We start from the raw sequence: 21,272 nt of genomic DNA, 5'->3' as shown, positions 1-21,272 counted from the left end.
TCATGTGAACCATTTTGCAGGGGATTAATTTCATTCTGGGAAATGACTGAAGTTGTAAACTGAAAGAACTGACCACCAAGCTTGTGGCCTTTATGCCTCAGGCCTATTAAGTTAGTTATTCCAAGCTCCAATAGGCAAAGGATATATTCGAATTACCATATCATGCTCTACTGAAAGGGTTTCATGTCTTGAAAGACCAATTTGATTCTGTGGTAAATCACCCCTTGAGCCAAAATTCACCCATTTGCCAAGTGTGCATTCCATTGGAGAGACGCCACTACCACTAAGATCCTGATCCACTTCACCATAAAAGCAGCATGTTGTTGATGGTAGCCTCTACGGAAATCTGAATCTACCACCTTGCTTTGGCTCCAGACATGTCCTTTGCTGGCCATCCTGGAAGGGCCAAACACTTTGTGGAGGTGACTGACAGCAATAATCAAAATTATTTTAACATAAATGTCTTTGGCCCATATGGCCAAAATCCCCTTTCTTTGAGCCTTATATGGAGAGTCTGCTTCTAATTCTCACCACCATTGGTACAAATGCTGGCCGAGCACCTGAGGCTACTGCTTTAGCAAAAATGTCACCACAGCTTGTATTCTTCATATATGGAACACTCAGTTTGAACCAGCCTGACATTGCTACAGGCAGTGAATAGAAATAGACCCAGGCAAGAATAGATGCTTTGAGCTTAGATATGTCTAAGTAAGACAGGAGATCCTTACATTTTTGAATGGGAACTGGTTAGAGCCAATGTAAGGTACAAGACAGATTCTGAGACTAAATCTGCTTTTACCTATGGAGGAGGAGTTTGATAATTATGTTCTGGGAACTGATCAGTGCTAATTACGAATATGCTAAATTATGAAGCAGAACACTTTTGTTGCATAGATGAACATAGTTAATTCCGCTCAAGTATGAGATTTATATAACTTAGAAAATGTAAGATGATAAATGGAGTTGTCATTTGTAAAAATAGGGGGCTGTAGAAAAAAAAGTGATAAAAATAGAATTAAATATGTGTTTGGAACTATAATAAATAAGTCTTCTAGAAAGCATCTTCCAAAACAAAACAAATTTATATGCATTAAAAACCTGCTTAGGCAAGTAAGTCTTATCCTGAATCCCTTTCTTTAATTGTTCAGGAAATATTGCTTTGCTATCCATCTGCTGATCTAGTGATGTGTTTACTCAAGCTATACTACTTTTTAAAGTTTGCACACAACACTTACTGGCTTGAATTTTAATACTTTGTTCACTTACATTTGGTTTCATTTTTTTCAAGACATAAGAAATGTCAATGAACCTCTTGGACCTTTCAGAAGATATCAGAGAATATAAAGCCATGTTATTAGGGTCTGGTCTTCTATTCTGGTGCTAAGAGGGCAGAATGCAAATGGGTTTCCTTTCGCTTCACAACCCAAATAAATCCACTCACATGACCTATGAAGAGGGAGTAATAATTCTTGTTATCCCTTTTTACTTAAGTTACCTTAATTAATCAAATATATTCATAAATAGTTCAACAAATATTTATTGAGCTCCTTCTATAAGCCAGGCACTGAACTACGTGTCAGGGATATTAGCAATGAATCTGTGATCACATTCTCATGATGGAAGACAAATTATTAACAAGAAAACATACATGTATATGATACATAGACATATATAAGTACCAAAAATATAATGGAACAACTGGGGAAGGATAAGGTAGCCAGGGACGATTACCCTGAAGAGGTGACCCCTGAGCCCCTGAGGGTGAAAACCAGTGAGCCTTGCAAAGACTCAGAGGTGAAACATTTTGGGCAACAGTAACAGTAGGAGCAAAGCCAGGATGCAAGGAAGAGCTTGGCACATTCAAGGAGGAGATGGAGACAGTGTGTCTTAAATATTTTGAATAAGTACATGAGATGGGGTCAGAGAGGTAGAACAGGATTATAAAGACTTTGTAGGAAACAAAAAGGCATTCAGGGAGTGTTTAAGCAGCAGCATAACATGATCTGTTTATTAGTTTGTTTTTAAGAAACTTTAAGGAGAATGGTTTGTGAATGTTGTCAGAAGGCTGAATTTAGAAGACAATCGCAGTGCTCTAGGGAACAGGAGTACATGATGGTGATGGCTATAAAGACAAGTGAATGATTTAGAGTTTGATTTTGTAGGTAAATTGATAATTTTTTTTCAAGTTTTTATTTAAATTCCAGCTAGTTAACATACAGTGTAATATTAGTTTCAGGTGTAGAATTTAGTGATTCCTCACTTATATACAACACCCAGTGCTCATCACAACAAGGGCCCTCCTAATCCCCATCACCCATTTAACCCATCCCCCACCCACCTCCCCTCCAGCAACACTCAGTTTGTTCTCTATAGTTAAGAGTCTGTTTTCTGGGGCGAGGAGGGGAAAGATGGCGGAGGAGTAGGGGGCCCTATTTCAACTGGTCCCTGGAATTGAGCTGGATAACTACCAGACCACTCTGAGCACCCACAAAACCAGCCTGAGATGTAAGAAGATCTGGATCTCTACAAGCAGAATATCGCAGGTAGTTGTTTTTGAGGTACAAAGCGGAGAGCCGTGATCCTGCGGGCAGATATCGGAGGATAAATGGCAGCGGGAGGGTGCCTGGACGTGGGGATCCTACACTGCCGGTGAGTGACAGCCTCGCGCGCTGCGGCCGGGGCACAGACTCACAGACCGGTAGCGTCGGGAAAGGACTTTAGGGCAGCCCCCGGGGTGGAGGACCAGACCCGTGGGGTCACGCGCACGCGAACTGCAGCCGCCCAAACAGAAACCGGAGCAATGGTCGCGCGCACACGAACTGCAGCCTCCAAGACGGAAACCCGGTGCGCCGGGATCCCACCGGTGAACTGCAACCCCCAGGGGTGGAAACCCCAAGTGGCGGAGTCGCGCGCGCACGAACTGTGAGCAGCTGGCGGTTTTAGAAGCACAAAGGGCACAAAAAAAAAAAAAAAAGAAGCACAAAGGGCAGAGACGTGCCCGGACCTGGAGGCAGGACTGGGAGCGCTGCGGAGGGGCGCACAACCCAGGACGCTGCAGTTTATAGCAGCACGGACAGAAACGGAGACAGTGCGGCCTGGAGAGCTCACTGAAGAACAGACTGCGGTCTCTCTGCTCTGAGGCAGAGGGTTGGAAACGGTCTCTTCTGCTCTGACTCGCGGAAGAGACACGGAAAGCCGCCAGAGAACAGAAGCCCCAAGACTGATTCCCACTGAGCCCATCCCCCGCCACAGGGGGGCAGGAAAACTCCGCCCAAACAGGGTTGCCTGAGTAACAGCGTGTCAGGCCCCTCCCGCAGAAGACAGGCTGGGAAAACAAGAGGCCAGCAACCCTAAGGTCCCAAGAAAACAGATGCATCTTGCTTGGTTTCTGGTCAATAATTTCGACTCTATACATTCCCTCAAACACCCATCAACAGAATGACTAGGAGGAGGAGCCCCCAAAACAGAAAAGACTCAGAGATTATGACTTATGCTGCAGATTTACAAATGGATGCAGATATAACCAAGATGTCGGAGGTGGAATTCAGGCTAGCAATTGTGAAGACAATGGCTAGAATGGAGAAATCAATTAATGGCAACATAGAGTCTCTAAGGGAAGAAATAAAAGGTGAATTGGCAGAACTTAAAAATGCTATCAATGAGATCCAATCCAATCTAGATAATCTAACAGCTAGGGTAACTGAGACAGAAGAAAGAATAAGTGATCTGGAAGCCAGTATAATAGATAAAAAGGGAAAAGAGGAGGCCAGGGAAAAACAACTCAGAATCCATGAAAATAGAATCAGAGAAATAAGTGACACCATGAGGCGTTCCAATGTCAGAATCATTGGAATCCCGGAGGGAGTGGAGAGAGAGAGAGAGGGCTAGAAGATGTATTTGAGAAAATCGTAGCTGAGAACTTCCCTAATCTGGGGAATGAAACAAACATTCGCAACCTAGAGGCAGAGAGGACCCCTCCCAAGATCAAGGAAAACAGGCCAACACCCCGGCATGTAATAGTAAAAGTTGCAAATCTTAGAACTAAGGAAACCATCCTAAGGGCAGTTAGGGGGAAGAGATTCCTTTCGTACAGAGGGAGGAACATCAGAATAATGTCAGACTTATCCACAGAGACCTGGCAAACCAGAAAGGCCTGACAAGACATATTCATGGTACTAAACGAGAAGAACATGCAGCCAAGAATACTTTATCCAGCAAGGCTGTCATTTAGAATGGATGGAGAGATGCAGAGCTTCCACGACCAGCAGAAGTTGAAAGAATATGTGACCACTAAGCCGGCCCTGCAAGAAATATTAACGGGGGTTCTATAAAAGGAGAAAGACCCCAAGAGTGATCTGCAACAGAAATTTACAGGGACAATCTATAAAAACAACGTTTTCACAGGCAACATGATGACAATTAATTCATATCTTTCAATAATCGCTCTCAACGTGAGTGGCCTAAACACTCCCATAAAACGGCACAGCGTTGCAGATTGGATAAAAAGACAGGACCCATCCATATGCTGTCTACAAGAGACTCATTTTGAACCTAAAGAGACATCCAGACTGAAAGTGAAGGGATGGAGATCCATCTTCCATGCCAGCGGACCTCAAAAGAAAGCTGGGGTAGCAATTCTTATATCAGACAAATTAGATTTTAAACTAAAATCTGTAATAAGAGACACAGAAGGACACTATATCATTTTTAAAGGGTCTATCCAACAAGAAGATCTAACAATTGTAAATATCTATGCCCCCAACATGGGAGCAGCCATCTGCATAAGCCAACTGTTAACCAAAATAAAGAGTCATATTGATAACAATACGTTAATTGTAGGAGACCTCAGTACTCCACTCTCAGCAATGGACAGATCATCTAAGCAGAAAATCAACAAGGAAACAAGAGCTTTGAATGATACATTGGACCAGATGGACCTCATAGATATTTACAGAACATTCCACCCTAAAACAACAGAATACTCATTCTTCTCGAGTGCACATGGAACTTTCTCCAGAATAGACCATATACTGGGTCACAAATCAGGTCTCAACCAATACCAAAAGATTGAGATTATTCCCTGCATATTCTCAGACCACAATGCTCTAAAACAGGAACTCAATCACAAGAAAAAATTTGGCAGAAATTCAAACACTTGGAAGCTAAAGACCACTCTGCTCAAGAATGTTTGGGTCAACCAGGAAATCAAAGAAGAACTTAAACAATTCATGGAAATCAATGAGAATGAAAACACATCGGTCCAAAACCTATGGGATACTGCAAAGGCGGTCCTAAGGGGGAAATACATAGCCATCCAAGCCTCACTCAAAAAAATAGAAAAATCCCGAATTCACCAACTAACTCTACACCTTAAAGAACTAGAGAAAAAGCAACAAATGATGCCTAAGCCATGCATTAGAAGAGAAATAATTAAAAATAGAGCAGAAATCAATGAATTAGAAACCAGAAACACAGTAGATCAGATCAACGAAACTAGAAGTTGGTTCTTTGAAAGAATTAATAAGATTGATAAACCACTGGCCAGACTTATCCAAAAGAAGAGAGAAAGGAACCAAATTAATAAAATTATGAATGAAAGGGGAGAGATCATGACCAACACCAAGGAAATAGAAACAATTATTAGAAATTATTATCAACAACTATATGCCAATAAACTGAGCAATCTGGATGAAATGGAGGCCTTCCTGGAAACCTATAAGCTGCCAAGACTGAAACAGGAAGAAACTGACAACCTGAATAGGCCAATAACCAGTAACGAGATTGAAGCAGTGATCAAAAACCTCCCAAAAAACAAGAGTCCAGGGCCTGATGGATTCCCTGGGGAATTCTACCAAACATTCAAAGAAGAAATAATACCTATTCTACTGAAGCTGTTTCAAAAAATAGAAACAGAAGGAAAACTTCCAAACTCATTCTATGAGGCCAGCATTACCTTAATCCCCAAACCAGGCAAAGACCCCATCAAAAAGGAGAATTTCAGACCAATATCCCTGATGAATATGGATTCCAAAATCCTCAACAAAATCCTAGCTAATAGGATCCAGCAATACATTAAAAGGATCATCCACCACAACCAAGTGGGATTTATCCCCCGGGATGCAAGGGCAGTTCAACATTCGCAAATCAATCAATGTGATAGAACACATTAATAAGAGGAGGGAGAAGAACCATATGGTCCTCTCAATTGATGCAGAAAAAGCATTTGACAAAATACAACATCCTTTCCTGATTAAAACTCTCCAGAGTATAGGGATAGAGGGAACATTCCTCAAGTTCATAAAATCCATCTGTGAAAAACCCACAGCAAATATCATCCTCAATGGGGAAAAGCTGAGAGCCTTTCCCTTAAGATCAGGAACACGTCAAGGGTGCCCACTCTCACCACTGTTGTTCAACATAGTACTAGAAGTCCTAGCAACAGCAATCAGACAACAAAAAGAAATAAAAGGTATTCAAAGAAGAAGTCAAACTCTCTCTTTTCGCAGACGACATGATACTTTATGTGGAAAACCCAAAAGACTCCACCCCCAAATTACTAGAACTCATCCAGCAATTCAGTAATGTGACAGGATACAAAATCAATGCACAGAAATCAGTTGCTTTCTTATACACTAACAATGCAACTGTTGAAAGAGAAATTAAAGAAATGATTCCATTTATAATAGCACCAAAAACCATAAGATACCTCGGAATACCTCGGAATAAACCTAACCAAAGAGGTAAAGGATCTATACTCTAGGAACTACAAAACACTCATGAAAGAAATTGAAGAAGACACAAAAAGATGGAAAAATATTCCATGCTCATGGATCGGAAGAATAAACATTGTTAAAATGTCTATGCTACCCAGAGCAATCTATACCTTCAATGCCATCCCGATCAAAATTCCAATGACATTTTTCAAAGTGCTGGAACAAACAATCCTAAAATTTGTATGGAATCAGAAAAGACCCCGAATCACCAAGGAGATGTTGAAAAAGAAAAACAAAGCTGGGGGCATCACGTTGCCCGATTTCAAGCTATATTACAAAGCTGTGATCACCAAGACAGCATGGTACTGGCACAAAAACAGACATATAGACCAATGGAACAGAATAGAGAACCCAGATATGGACCCTCAACTCTATGGTCAAATAATCTTTGACAAAGCAGGAAAAAACATGCAATGGAAAAAAGGCAGTCTCTTCAATAAATGGTGCTGGGAAAATTGGACAGCCACATGCAGAAGAATGAAACTCGACCATTCTCTAACACCACTCACAAAGATAAACTCAAAGTGGATGAAAGGCCTCAATGTGAGACAGGAATCCATCAAAATCCTAGAGGAGAACATAGGCAGTAACCTCTTTGACATCGGCCACAGCAACTTCTTTCAAGATACATCTCCAAAGGCTAGTGAAACAAAAGCAAAAATGAACTTTTGGGACTTCATCAAGATAAAAAGCTTCTGCACAGCAAAGGAAACAGTCAACAAAACAAAGAGGCAACCCACAGAATGGGAGAAGATATTTGCAAATGACACTACAGATAAAGGGCTGGTATCCAAAATCTATAAAGAACTTCTCAAACTCAACACCCAAAAAACAAATAATCAAGTCAAAAAGTGGGCAGAAGATATGAACAGACACTTCTCTGAAGAAGACATACAAATGGCTAACAGACACATGAAAAAATGTTCATCATCATTAGCCATCAGGGAAATCCAAATCAAAACCACACTGAGATACCACCTTACACCAGTTAGAATGGCCAAAATGAACAGGGAAAGAAACAACAAATGCTGGAGAGGTTGTGGAGAAAGGGGAACCCTCTTACACTGTTGGTGGGAATGCAAGTTGGTACAGCCACTTTGGAAAACAGTGTGGAGGTTCCTCAAAAATTTAAAAATAGAGCTACCTTATGACCCAGCAATTGCACTCCTGGGTATTTACCCCAAAGACACAGATATAGTGAAAAGAAGGGCCATATGCACCCAATGTTCATAGCAGCAATGTCCACAATAGCCAAACTGTGGACAGAGCCAAGATGCCCTTCAACAGATGAATGGATAAAGAAGATGTGGTCCATATATACAATGGAATATTACTCAGCCATCAGAAAGGATGAATACCCAACTTTTACATCAACGTGGATGGGACTGGAGGAGATTATGCTAAGCGAAATAAGTCAAGCAGAGAAAGTCAATTATCATATGGTTTCACTTATTTGTGGAACATAAGGAATAACATGGAGGACATTAGGAGAAGGAAGGGAAAAATGAAGGGGGGGGGAATTGGAGGGAGAGATGAACCATGAGAGATTATGGACCTGAGAAACAAACAGGATTCTAGAGGGGAGGGGGGAGGGGGGATTGGTTAGCCCGGTGATGGGTATTAAGGAGGGCACGTACTGCATGGAGCACTGGGTGTTATCCGAAAACAATGGATCGTGGATCACTACATCAAAAACTAATGATGTATTGTATGGTGACTAACATAATATAATAAAATTAAAAACTACAAAAAGAAAATTAAAAAAAAAATAAAAAATAAAAAAAAAGAGTCTGTTTTCTGGTTTGCCACCCCTCCCCTGCCCCCACCCCCCTGCCCGTCATTTGTTTTGTTTCTTAAATTCCACATAAAAGTGAACCCATATGGTATTTGTCTTTCTCTGACTGACTTACACTTTTTAAGGATGAAAGAAGAGGTCAAACTAAGATTAATTCCTAGGATTTGGCATAAGCTATGGTTGGAGAGTAGAGACCTTTACTGGGATTTGAACATAGGATAGGAAAGGGCTGTGAGGTCCTGGGAAAACAAGAGCTTATTTTGGACATAATTAAGTTAGAAAATGTGTATTATATATACATGTGGAGATGGCAAGAAAGTATTTAGTTATTTGAGGTATGGCCTACAAATGAACATTTATAGATGGTGTTTAAGTCACAAAACTGGAAGGTATTACCTAAGGAGAGAGTTTACTTGTTGGAGCAAAGAATGTCCAGGAGCAATACTTGGAAATCTCCAACATTCAAACTTTCTATTCCTCCATTGTACTGAAAGTAATCAGCAGCATATTCGTTGGAAAAGATAAGAATCATTACTAAACCACATATTTACATAGTTTCGTCTTTAATCACACATGTCTATTGAATTTTAGAATCTCAATCTCCTCCTTGTGAAATTGGGGTTGTTATCTCCATTTTTAAGGACTATTTAAATCCTGCTTAAGGTATTCTAAATTTGATATTGGAAAATAATATAATACATACATATATGCCTGTGTATTAAGGATTTACGTATAGATTCTTGTTGTTTTCACCCTATTAAAAGGAAATAACTGTGATAGTGATCAATTTTGGGTTTAGATAAGAAGTGTTAAGAGACACAAGCTGGAGACATCTATTCTCCACAGTAGGATATGGGACAATGAAAAGTTTTAATTTGTATTAGTAAAGTCATACTTCTAAATCAGATTAAACAGAAATCATACTTCATACTCTCTCATTTGGTCTTTAGGGGAAATAAATCTGTGAAGAGTTATGCCTCTCCCAATTCCTCCAATCTGATGTAAGAGCCTTGAGTGAAGTAGCTGCCTTGCTCTGAAGGTGGTGACCCTGGTTTGGTACAAAAGTTGGAAGGAGCACAAAAAAGGCTGGGTTCCTAATCAGAGAGTGGCCTGCTACAGGATATGTTATTTTTCAGATGCTGAGAAATCAAACTTAATGTCTCAGCATGTACAGGAAGGTTCTTCTGGTCCTATGTTGCTTAAGCCTATTATTATCGGCGTAATTATCAATAGCATCCCTTTCACTCTCAGATGTGTCTGGATTTTGATAAATAATATAGTTACCTGACAACCTGCACAACTCCCCACCTAAGAAGAAGCCAAGCCAGGCAAAACAGTGTCCATCAATGCCAATTCCTGATAAAGAGGTCGGCAATATTACAGCCATGCTAATCACATTCAGTTAGAAGATTAACTCTTTCTTTTTTTGGTCATTGTGTTCTCCCCTCCCCTCCTCCAAAAATTGGCCTATAGAATTTTAAGGGGTTTGGTATGCATGGTGCTAAATTTATGATCTGTGAACTGATAAGAGGAATATAAAAGAGGGTGATTGCAAATTATATGAGCCATCCCAGAAGCCATTGTGCTCTGCCCTTGCACAGACAGGAAAACTGAAAGTTTAAGTTGATTTACCTTAGGTCATATAACTAGTTAGCGTCAAAGTTAGATTGTGGAACATCAGTCTCTGATTCCCAAGTCTGTGCTTCCAACCATTCTGCTCTCCAGTTATCTAGCTTGCAGTCTAGTGGGGAGGCTGGCCCCAACACCATTCTCGGGCCACGTGTAGCACATGCCATCTGTACCAGAGGCACAAAGTGAACTCCCAGGCAGAAAGGACTTCTCACCAAGAGATTTCAAGCAAAAACACCTCAAGTACATCACCAGTTGACTAGTCAAAAAAGACAGATGGAAGTGGGGGAAGAAAAGGAGCATTTCAAACTAAGGAAATGACATGATAAGACTTGTGGAGGCATAAACGTGCAAGGCAAGTTGAGGAAATAGTGACTAAGTGTTGGTGAAATTTAGAGTGTGTGATACTTGGCCTTAAAAAGGAACCTGGAAGAACAGAGTGAACTGATTTTAGTAACCAAACTAAGGATTTTTGTATTTAATTTCTGGACGTACATTTGAAATTTTTGTAAAACTAATTTTGCAGCATTCTGAAGGGTATCTTGGGGAGATGGATTCATGGGTGTAAATTGAGAAACTGTTGTATAAAGTTTGGACATCACCTGATACAGCAGTTAGATGGAACAAAACAGATTTAAGAGACATTTTGTTATACCACCTAAAAATAAAATAAAATCAGCAAGCACAAAATCAAAGAGTTAGTATAAACATTCTATTTGGACAAAGGTCCACTGGGGTTTTAACCCTGTTCAAAAATTTTAGAAAGGCAAATGCTCTCTAGAGAAAAGTGGGCTGGAGCTATTTGTCCTGTGTGGTTTTTTGTTTTGTTTTGTTTTGTTTGTTGTGTGTGTGTTTTGTTTTGTTTTTTTTGCCGGAAAGTTGTCTACATATCCTAGACTAGAGGAATAATAGAAGATAATAGAATTGATCCTTGATATTCATAACAGAATTCTCAGTGACTTCTTTACTTTGCTGGTCCCCTTTTCTTTTTCTTCACATCCTGCCTAGTACAGGCAATTTGGCTTTCTTTTTAGTCATATTTTATCAGGAAAGAGGGCTTTTTTTTAAAGATTTTATTTATTTGTCAGAGAGGGAGAGAGAGAGAGAGAGCACAAGCAGGGGGAGTGGCAGGCAGAGGGAGAAGCAGTCTCCCCATTGAGCAAGGAGCTCGATGTGGGACTCGATCTGAGGACCCTGGGATCATGACCTGAGCTGAAGGCAGACACTTAACCGACTGAGCCACCCAGGTGTCCCACAGGAAAGAGTTTTTATCACCTAATAAGAAACACTGTATGCTTGGGGATGGGTGGGGGCCACAGAGCTGGGTTGAGGTGTGGATGTAGGCTGTGCTCTGCACGTGTTCATTATCTGAGAGGCTCTCTGATCTTGATGTGAACCACTATTTGCTACCCTGTGGCTATTCTACCTCTGCCTTGCAACAGCATCTCAAACTTTCCTTAGGTATTCGTCTCCCCCGTGTGTATTTTGGAGAGTTTACCTCAATGCCAATTTCCAGGAGAGGGCTATGAGTGGTGCACATCAATCACCCCATCGTATTTTTTTGGTTCAGAGAGAATGATGGTAATATTCTAACTCTTAAGTTTAGCTGGGAATATAAGACCCCTTCTCTGATTAAGTTGGTATGAGTATGTGAGGCTGAGAACTGCTATCACCCCATTGGAAATGCTTAGATCTGCACCGTGGAGCCTGAGCAGGGAGCCATCTAGAGGAAGCAAACAAAAGAAATGGCTGAAACAATGTATACAAACCAGGAAATAATTTTTTTTTAGATTTATTTTTTAAAGGAGGGGAAAAAAACCACTATGTAAGCCCAGGTATCAGTCTTCAGAGCCTGTGCTATTAAGAACAGTGTGGTAATGCTCTTTCAAGGAGTTTGACCATTTTTCTCCTGTCTAGATAGGCAACAAGACAAACTCTGGAGTCCATCATAGATCCAGCAAAGAAAGTTTGGAATTTGAGAAATTACACCTGGTCTTAGTTGGGTCCACATGGTATGTGAGGCATTTACTCAACTCCGCCATCGTGGCTATAGTGCAAAAAGCAGCTGGGGACACTACAGAAATAAATGGGTTCGGCTGCATTTCAATAAAGCTTTCTTTACAGACACATGAGTTATCAATATAAAAATTTAAATTTCATATATTTCAGAATATTATTCTACTTTTGATTTTTCTCCCCAGCCATTAAAACATGTAGAAAAAAATCATTCTTGGCACAAGGTCCTTACAAAACCAGGCAGTGGGCCAGATTAGGTCCCCTGGCCATCATTTGCTGGTCACTGATCCAGCCAGTCACCTTGGTTTTCAACTAAGAAAAGCATTTCTGTTGTATCTGGTGTTTTGCTGCATACTGAGAAATTTCTTATAGAAACTAGATTTCAGAGATGAACAACATAGTCCACATGCCTGGAGGACAACAAGACTTTTCAAGAATACTGCTAATTAATGACACTGTGAGTGGTAAAGAAGAGGAAAGATCACTATTTCATTTTCAGCACATTCTTGAGAACACTGCCAAAGGTGTCCACTTATGTCAAAGACCGTACCCACCAGAGATGACTGTCCATCTTTCCTTTTTGGTTTGCTTTGTTTTCTGTGTGTACATTCAGCTCATTTTCTGGGAATGTGAACTACTGAAATCAATTTAGTGATCAACCATTATTATCCCCTTCTTTACTCTTCCTGCCAACCTACAGCTCTTTGCTTCCTGCAAGGAAGATGTCAGGGCATTTGTATTGTATTGCTATTTACTCTTCAGCTCAATAGTTTTTCAAAGCAGACACATCATTGACATTTAGCAGTATTAATCTCTGCCAGTGCAATATGCCTAATTGGTTTTAATGAAATAAAGAAGGAGAACTTTGTGGGAAAATTGGAAAAAAACTGCAATGAACTGAAATCTCTGCTTTCAGATATTTGCTAAAGTCAATGGCATTGACCAGTGGAAAACAGAGTGCCTCTAAGTAGCATTTAGTCCTCTAGAAATTGTCAAGTTGTGTGTTACTGAGAACAGAGATAACAATCATTTCCATTTTGAATGTGTTTATTTGAAAAAGATTCTGAATATTAAGTCCAGACTTAAGATAAACATTCTATTAATAATTTCTCTAATAAAAGCCTCTTATATCAACATAAAGATGACCACTGACTACCAATGAAGGCACATAAAAAATATTCAATGGCCAAAGGAAATCAGACAATGGTCCCAATGAAAATCATGTACATGGCCTATCTTTCCTTTCTTTGTCATGAGATTTGTATTTATAGGGGATTGTTAAGTTTATATTCACCAGGAGTTTATTACATTATTAAAAATCATCTGATTTTAAAAAAAGTGAAAGTTCAGAGAATAGAAAGTTATGTCCACATAAACCACTTTTATAGGCTTAGTTGGCAGGTGTCTGAAATACGTACAGGACAATAGGACAGATTCTGAATCACCTCAGAAGAAACATGGCTTAGTAACCCAAGCATTGAGTGTAACTGTGGGGAATCTATATTCTAAAGCTGATTTTTCTATTGCCTCAGTGAATCTAATTCCACTCTCCGTGCATTGGGAACAGGCTGCCCTGGGACACATAGCTATACCACCAGAATTGCAGACAAAATAATACAGATTACCAAGTAATGTTATCTTTCAACACCCCAAGATCCTAACCCCTCAGCCATGCAGACAGTGTAAAGGCTGCTGTTGCATTCCAAAAAAGCTTCAGCTAAGTCTGGAATGATGGGCCAGAAAGGTTGAGAACAAATAGTTTGATTCTTTGAGAGATAAAGTAACACATTTTCCTATACAACTAACCAGAAGAGATATCCAAATAACAACTCTGTAAATAAAATAGTTTATCTCACAAAACATATTCTTTATTCTAATTTCATTTTATACTTTATGCCTTTTATTTTTCCTCTATAATTTATGCACATTTTTAGGACTCAACTTTATTAGACTGATAGATTCATTGATTCGCTGAGCTTTGAAATTAACTTATTTACTCATCATGAGAAAAAATTAGTCATACTTTCCTCATGTTTTTCTTCACCACAAAAGAAGATTCTAAAACCTATTCGATACCAAGATGCTGACTTTTCTTCTTGGCATTCTCAAGACTTGATCTTCACAGAAGAGGTATCTGGGAGTGACTGAGGAGAACTTACAAGGTCCTTTACACATTCGCCTAGAGAGAATAGGACGCTGCTATGGGCAGTTTACAGGCCTTATGGGCAAACTAATAAATCTATGGATTACAGGTTCCCACCTGACTCAAGTGCCCTCTGTCCTGATATTGCTGAAGAGGACCTTTCCTTCAGAGGACTTGGTCACTGCCATTGGCTAGTCTGAACCAACTAAATGACTATAATTTGACATGGTTATCCCCTTTGTCCCCCAGTGTAATTCTTCCAAATTCCCATCCCATTATCCTTAGAGTACAAGTTCAATTTCTACTTCTATCCATTACACTCTTGCTGGTGCAGGTATTTCATTATCCTACACACAGGACTAACACTTCACCAAGAAGTGCCCTAGAAAATCCACAAAAGCTTACACCACAAAAATTGGTCAGTTCTGCTATTCCTTAGCCCAGGTCAACATGTTAGTAAAACCAGCAGCTGTGATGGAATTCTAACTTTAGAGTACTGGAATATGGAATAAGAATAAAAATAAGAATACGACATCAAATTGGTCATTTGACTTTTGAAAATCATCTAGAAACAGTTTACACAATTGCAGTCACTATATCATACCTAATTATAATACTCCTTTGTATGTATATACTTTATAATTAAAAATTTTTTCACATATATTATCTTATTTGATTTCTGCATCTGTTTCTATTGCATTTGTTCCTTTAGGAGAGATGTCTTCAAACACTATAAAGGTTTTAATCATGTGGTAAAAATATGCTAAGAATCTCTAATGAAATCTATTGTGAATGTGAATATAAATGCATTTGACAATTGCAAAATCAGTTGGTACACTAAAATATAGTTTACATTCCCCAGGCTTTTTTGCATCTTAGAATTTTTAATCTCCCAAGAGTATCATTCTTTTGTAAAAAGGGTCAGAATGTTCATGCCAACAACACTTAAATCTACACCTCAATGCTTAAACTAAAAATAAATATGTATTTTGAGAGGAATAAAATGATCGTTAAATGTTTAGTATAAATATCCAAAAATGACTCATTTTGTTCACTTAAGAATCTGATTACTCATGTACTGTCAATTCCAGAATATTTTATGAACATTTGGGCTGTTTTGAATTAAAATAAAATTGCTGGAAATTGAAGGGGCTTTGGAGATTATTTCAAACCCACCACTCATTTAGCAGGAAGGGAAACAGTGAGATGAGGTGACTTACCCGAAGTTACATGGTCATCAAGTGATGAGCTGAAATTTGAACACAGATCTTATTGACTCACAAAACCCCAGTCAGCAACTATGGCAAAATTTTCACATGGAGTTTAACATAATAACCCAATATGTGTCACATGACAAATTCTTTTTTCTAGAACAACAACAAAAAGGTTAAGCCGTCTCCATGGTGTTTACCTAGTTGCTGGTTGGATGTTGCATCTAGACCTTAAAGGTCCACCTTCCTGCTTTGCTCTTCTCTGACTGCTTCAGAAATCTGGGAAATATAAGCATCCTCTATGAATTATGCATTTTACCTTATTAATAGACTGTTCACTGTAGAAGTAATTAAGTTTTGAAACTTTTTACCAAGCAGACACTACAGAAAATATAAAGCTACATAAGACAAGGGTTCTACAAAAACTTATTAATCCAGAACATAAGGGGTTCCATGACAATGACTCAGATAGATGTTCCAAGGGCAGAGGGAGTTGGGGAGAGATCCCCTCTCCTTCTTTTCTCTCTTTAACCTCCAAGTACCTCCACTACATTAACATAAATAAGAAGTAGAAAAGTACTGATGTTTTTTCATTAGCTCCTACTTTCCTCAGATAGAAAGATGAACTGACAAATACCTTTCACTTGGAAAACAAGAACAAAAGGCAACCTGGGCATCTTATTGCACAAACACCATATCTCATTTTCTATGAATGAGGCTGGGACTCATTTGTAGCTTCTGAATTGCAACATTTCTCACTTTGCCTTGACATGTTGAACCAGTGTAACATAGGCTCTTGAGTTTCTGACCCAGGCTTTCTATCCAGCAAATTCAGTCTTCCAGTGTGGGCCAGGACACCTGTGCTGGCTCCCATTGGCTCGTTTGGCTGCACCACAGCTTACTCTTACAAAAAAATTTGTTTTCTATTGTCAGCTGGGATCCCACTATGTCCCACTATAGTGTCACCCTCTAGTCTACCTGCCTGAACCTCACTACAAAATTAGATGTCCTCTTTATACCATATTTGTCTTTAGTCATATGTAGGCTTATTGTGCTTTTCAGCGATTGTCCATGGGACCGTGTGAATAACCACAAGGGGCAGCCTCTCACAGAACACACCTGTTTTATATAGGATTTCCCTGGAAGTAGAGTCGGAGATAAGGGGTTGGGTACAGGTTTATTTGATAGATGATCTTATGAAGCAGGAGAAAAGGAAGAGGTAGACTTGACGTGGAAGAAAGAAAACCCTAGATAAGGTTGTGTGTTGAGATTACTACCAAGAGACAGGTTGGCTTGACTTTCTGAAACCTTCTAAGAAGCATAAAAATATTGCCATCCAGAATTGTTCACTTAAAAGATGGCAGAGTAGATTAGTTAGGTTCTTGTAGTGCCAAGGAATTCTCCAAGTCAAAAATGGAAAGACACCTGACCAGCTTTACATGGGTCAGTGTTAGGTGAATCTGAACTTATAGAAAACCATCTACCATAGTTACAGCTAAAATCGGGGCTGGCCAAGGGACTGTGAGGCAGGCCACAGAGCTGTTGCTGCATCATCTTTCCTGGGCCCAGTTTTCCTTCCTGCCCAGTGGATCTTATTGCCAAAGGGCCCACTATACCTAACATATAAGCCCACTTGTGATATGACACCAGGCAAACCTAACAGGTACTTAACTACTTTTACAAATATGGTTAAACTAACAGGTGATGGTAAGTTCTAGAGATTCCACCAAATGTCTGTAAGAATAATTCAAAAATGTTTTTAAAGAAGAGAAATAATGGTTATTTATTTTTAACTCTGTAAAAACCACAAATCAAGCATGAATAAACTATATGAAAATGATAGGAAATAGCAAACATTCTATCTTAGGCAGTTAGTCAACAGAATGGTCAATGCGTTTGCTGTATCTCAAACAGCTGAAGCCATAGGTGACAAAGAGAGAGGAAAATATAATTTGTCATAAATTCAAATACAGAACAGTAGCACGAGGACCAAATTTTTAAATTTTTCTGAACTGGAGGATGGTTGATTTGAAGAAGAAATCTAGTTAATTCAAAAAGATTCCATGAAGGAATTAAATCTTTAATTGTTAGAGAAAAAGGGTATTGTCAGAAAAAAGGGCTTGTTAGTTTATATGTTTAATTTTAAAAGAGACAAAAACATCACAGCACTAAATAGCTATTATTATTACCATCTATAATTAAGACCACTGAGCTTCAGAAAAGGAAAGTGATGCGCACGAGGTAACCAAATCAGTGTGGCGGAGATGTCTAAGTCCAGGTTTGCCAGGTTGTAAAGCCAATCAATGTTCCCTCCACTACCACACACAGCAGCTCAAGCCTTCCAGTGGTTACACCTGTTACAGTGTATTCTATGACTACAAAAAACACTAGGTTTTAAAAAAATATCCAATTGAAATAGTTTGAATTGTTTCAAAATTATTGAATAATTTCAATATTTTATAAATGAAGTTCAAAGTTTTTACCTTTGCATATAGTAACTATAAAGGCAGGAATTTAATTATGTCCTAGTGATACATAAATTTTCCTTGTTAAACCAACATGGGATAAAATTTTAAAGACATAAAAAAAATGAGGGGCACCTGGCTGGCTCAGTCAGTAGAACACGTGATTCTTGGAATTGGGGCTGTGAGTTCGAGCCCCATGTTGGATGTAGAGATTACTTAAAAATAAAATCTTTTTAAATAAATAAATAAAGACATAAAAGTGAGTTATGTATGAATTGGACATTTAAATATTCTAAAAATATGTGAAACCTTGCTTTTAGACAATAGGCTTGAGCAATGGAAACTTGGTCAAGGCCCACAGTAGCCCCCTGGCTGAATACAGACAGGCCCATGAGGCCACCCACCTCAAAATATCCACAGGCCCTAACTAACAAATGGGCTACTTCCAACCAGGCACAGTTACCAAAAAAGGGAAAATGCCATACCTCGCCCTACCTTCTTATCTTCCCCCTTTAAAAACAGCCCCCACCCACTGCCTCATTGCAGTCTCTCCTTTGCTGTTCAGCCCACCACTCCCTTGCAGTATTCAATAAATTTCTGTCTCTTTTCTTCTGCCTTGGATGAATCTTTTCCACGGGCTTCCACGCGATCCTCGCCCCACATTTGGGGACCCCTATCTGATCATCGAGAGAGATGCCACACTTTGTATATTGATAATAATTTTAATAATTTCAGCCATAATGTCTGAGATAACTTGAAATAAAATTATAATATTTGTAATATATATTGTGTCTGGCACAGTTTCTATGTGCTCTTATAATACTAGGAAGGAATATTTTCAAGATGAGGTTCCTGTCAAAGTGGTCAATATGTTTGAATGAAAAGAAAAACTTGGGGAGACTATACAAAATAGATAATGTGGAAAAGGAAATAAAACAAGAGAGCTATGGTAATCTGCCAAAAAATATGTTTCTGCCAACATTCTGAATACTAAGAGTGTAAAACAGTTAATGGTGGAAAGAAAAGAAATTATAAGTCCTATGATGGTAAGTTAAAGATCTAGGATTGATGACTAGAAGAAAAACAAATTCTGAGAAAAGAACTGAGTTATCAGAAATATAGACAGAAATCTATGATTAGTTCAATGTCTGCTAGCAAAAGAGGTAGACTTGTTTATGTCACTACTTTAGATTTGCTGAATAACATACCAGGACTCCACATACATTTAATTAAATAAATTGGATAAATATTACCAAAAAAAAAAAAAAAAAAAAGACTGGACATCCCAACTTGGATAAGCAGGGATTCAGATGTGTCTGAACATTTCCCCTGAACCAGTAATTGAGACAAAAGAAGCCAATTTGCATGATTGATTTTAGCAATAGGCAGAAAATGGTTTTATTCAAGTGGAGAGTGGAGGAAAAGATAGTAGCCTGCCAATGTTCAATACCTTCTCCTCTTACTGACGCTGTCGATTTGTGTCTGAACCAGAGACACAGCTGAAGGAAAGCAAGCTTTTCTCCCCAAGGGAAACTGAGAATCAGGGACACAGATTAGACAAGGGGGCTCCTCTATAAAGAACACATTTGGCTTTGATTCCATGGCATGTACTCACAAGGATGAAGCTTTGAAGTGTGTTAGGATTAGTTGTGATTCCAAGTAACAGGAAACTAGACAAATAAGAGATCAAAGAAATTCCTATCACACTAAAATAAACGTAAAAAGGTAGGCAGTTGTTAGTGGCCTTCCAACCGCTCTGTGATGCCATCCGTGACCCAGGAACTTCATGTTTTGCTTCACCATCCTCAATGTATAGCTCTCCATCTGCATGCTTGTTGCCTCATGGTCACAGAGAGAATGCTGCATCACACATCACATCCATGTTCAGTCTCAATCCATCATTTTACCAAGAAAGAAAAAGACATCCCAGGAACCCCTTACCTACCACCGTCACCACCAGCTGGGTTTCCTCCATTTGGGCACAGGCTCACATCAAGCTGCAAGAAAGGTTTTCCACCCTCTGTCATAGAAAGAGACAAAAGATAAGCCTTCAGTTACATCAGTTTATGACTTAATAAATATTTTTTATTGACTGTATGGCAGGATTAGGATGTTTGAATTGCTCTAATATTGAAAGTTTGCTGTTTTATTTTCACAGTCGTACTAAGGGAATAAAATGGGAATGCTTTCCTCTCTTCCTGAAGTTTAATTTTGAAACTCTCAAAGAAAGTCAGTCATTTTCAATTGCTAATGATTCAGATCTGGGTTTGATGAACCTTCAAGACAATCATGAAAGAACAAGACGACAATTGAGTTTGAGAAGAAATGAAATGTGAGAGTTCCTCTGAAGGAGACTAGAAAGGAGAAAGATTTCTCTAAAAGCAAATGGAGTGCAGAGAAGTAAGGGGGGAGAAAAGGTTTGAAATGAGACCTAGAAACGGATCACAGGAAAGTTTCCAAGAAGGGAAGGGCCTATGTTGGGGAAATAATGGGCAGATGTAAAAATAATGGTGAACATAAAACAGGACCTATAGTTCTCATAAGTCATCTGGAAACTGACTCACCCAGAGACTGTCCAACTTTCATTTAGGAAATCATTTCATAGGGTTATTACTAATCAAATAAAAAATATCAAAGTGAAAATAAAAACGTGTTAAAGGAAACGCAAGTCAATGTAAAAAAAAAAATCCAATAAGAAGCTGAAGAGGCTCTGAATAAGAGGATAGAGGGTTCTCTGAAGGAGGAATAATTATCACAAAATGTCCAGAGTGGAAAACAAAGGAAAATGAGTTTTCTAAATTGTAATGAATTACATTGCTTGATATGGAATTAAGATAAAGGAAACAGCATTAAAACAAAGAAAAATAATGAACTTGGATAATTACCTCTTATTTGAGGTTTTCAGTGAAAAAGCACAACTCCATTCTCTAGAGTTAATATTTCTATTCTGTTCTAATTAGGGTTAAAATGGTTCTCTGGAATTCACAATATATTTTTACAGACTATGAAATTTCAAGATTTTCAGGTACTGAGTTTCTCTTTATCCCTTTTACTTTTAAAAATTCTCACTATGTTTTCCTTTAGTCTTGCATATGAAATAAATTGTATTTATGCTAAAACCTGAGTAGCAAGATTGCCCTTTCTTTTAAATAATATTTTCACCTATAGACATTTCAAATACATGATTTTGTAAGCATCTGAAATCTTTAAGTCATTTTTTCATTTTCAACCTCCACTTCT

General features: G+C 38.8%; 1 long non-coding RNA gene across 7 annotated transcripts in view; it reads right to left on the bottom strand.

Annotated features, from left to right (window-relative positions):
- The window catches only part of LOC118551210 (uncharacterized), a 77,655-nt gene that overhangs the window by 44,498 nt on the left and 11,885 nt on the right, over positions 1-21,272 (bottom strand). For 5 of the 7 annotated variants that reach the window (XR_013446462.1, XR_013446458.1, XR_013446461.1 and 2 more), the window contains exon 3: positions 19,978-20,052. This is a non-coding gene — a long non-coding RNA (uncharacterized LOC118551210). Of the gene's footprint in view, positions 1-19,973; positions 20,053-21,272 lie in introns of all 7 variants that reach the window. The other 2 variants (XR_013446459.1, XR_013446463.1) reach the window with 1 other exon arrangement.

The sequence above is a fragment of the Halichoerus grypus genome, chromosome 3 (assembly GCF_964656455.1).
Source record: "Halichoerus grypus chromosome 3, mHalGry1.hap1.1, whole genome shotgun sequence".
In the NCBI taxonomy this organism is placed as follows: domain Eukaryota; kingdom Metazoa; phylum Chordata; class Mammalia; order Carnivora; family Phocidae; genus Halichoerus; species Halichoerus grypus.
This window is presented reverse-complemented; position numbering and strand designations above follow the sequence as displayed.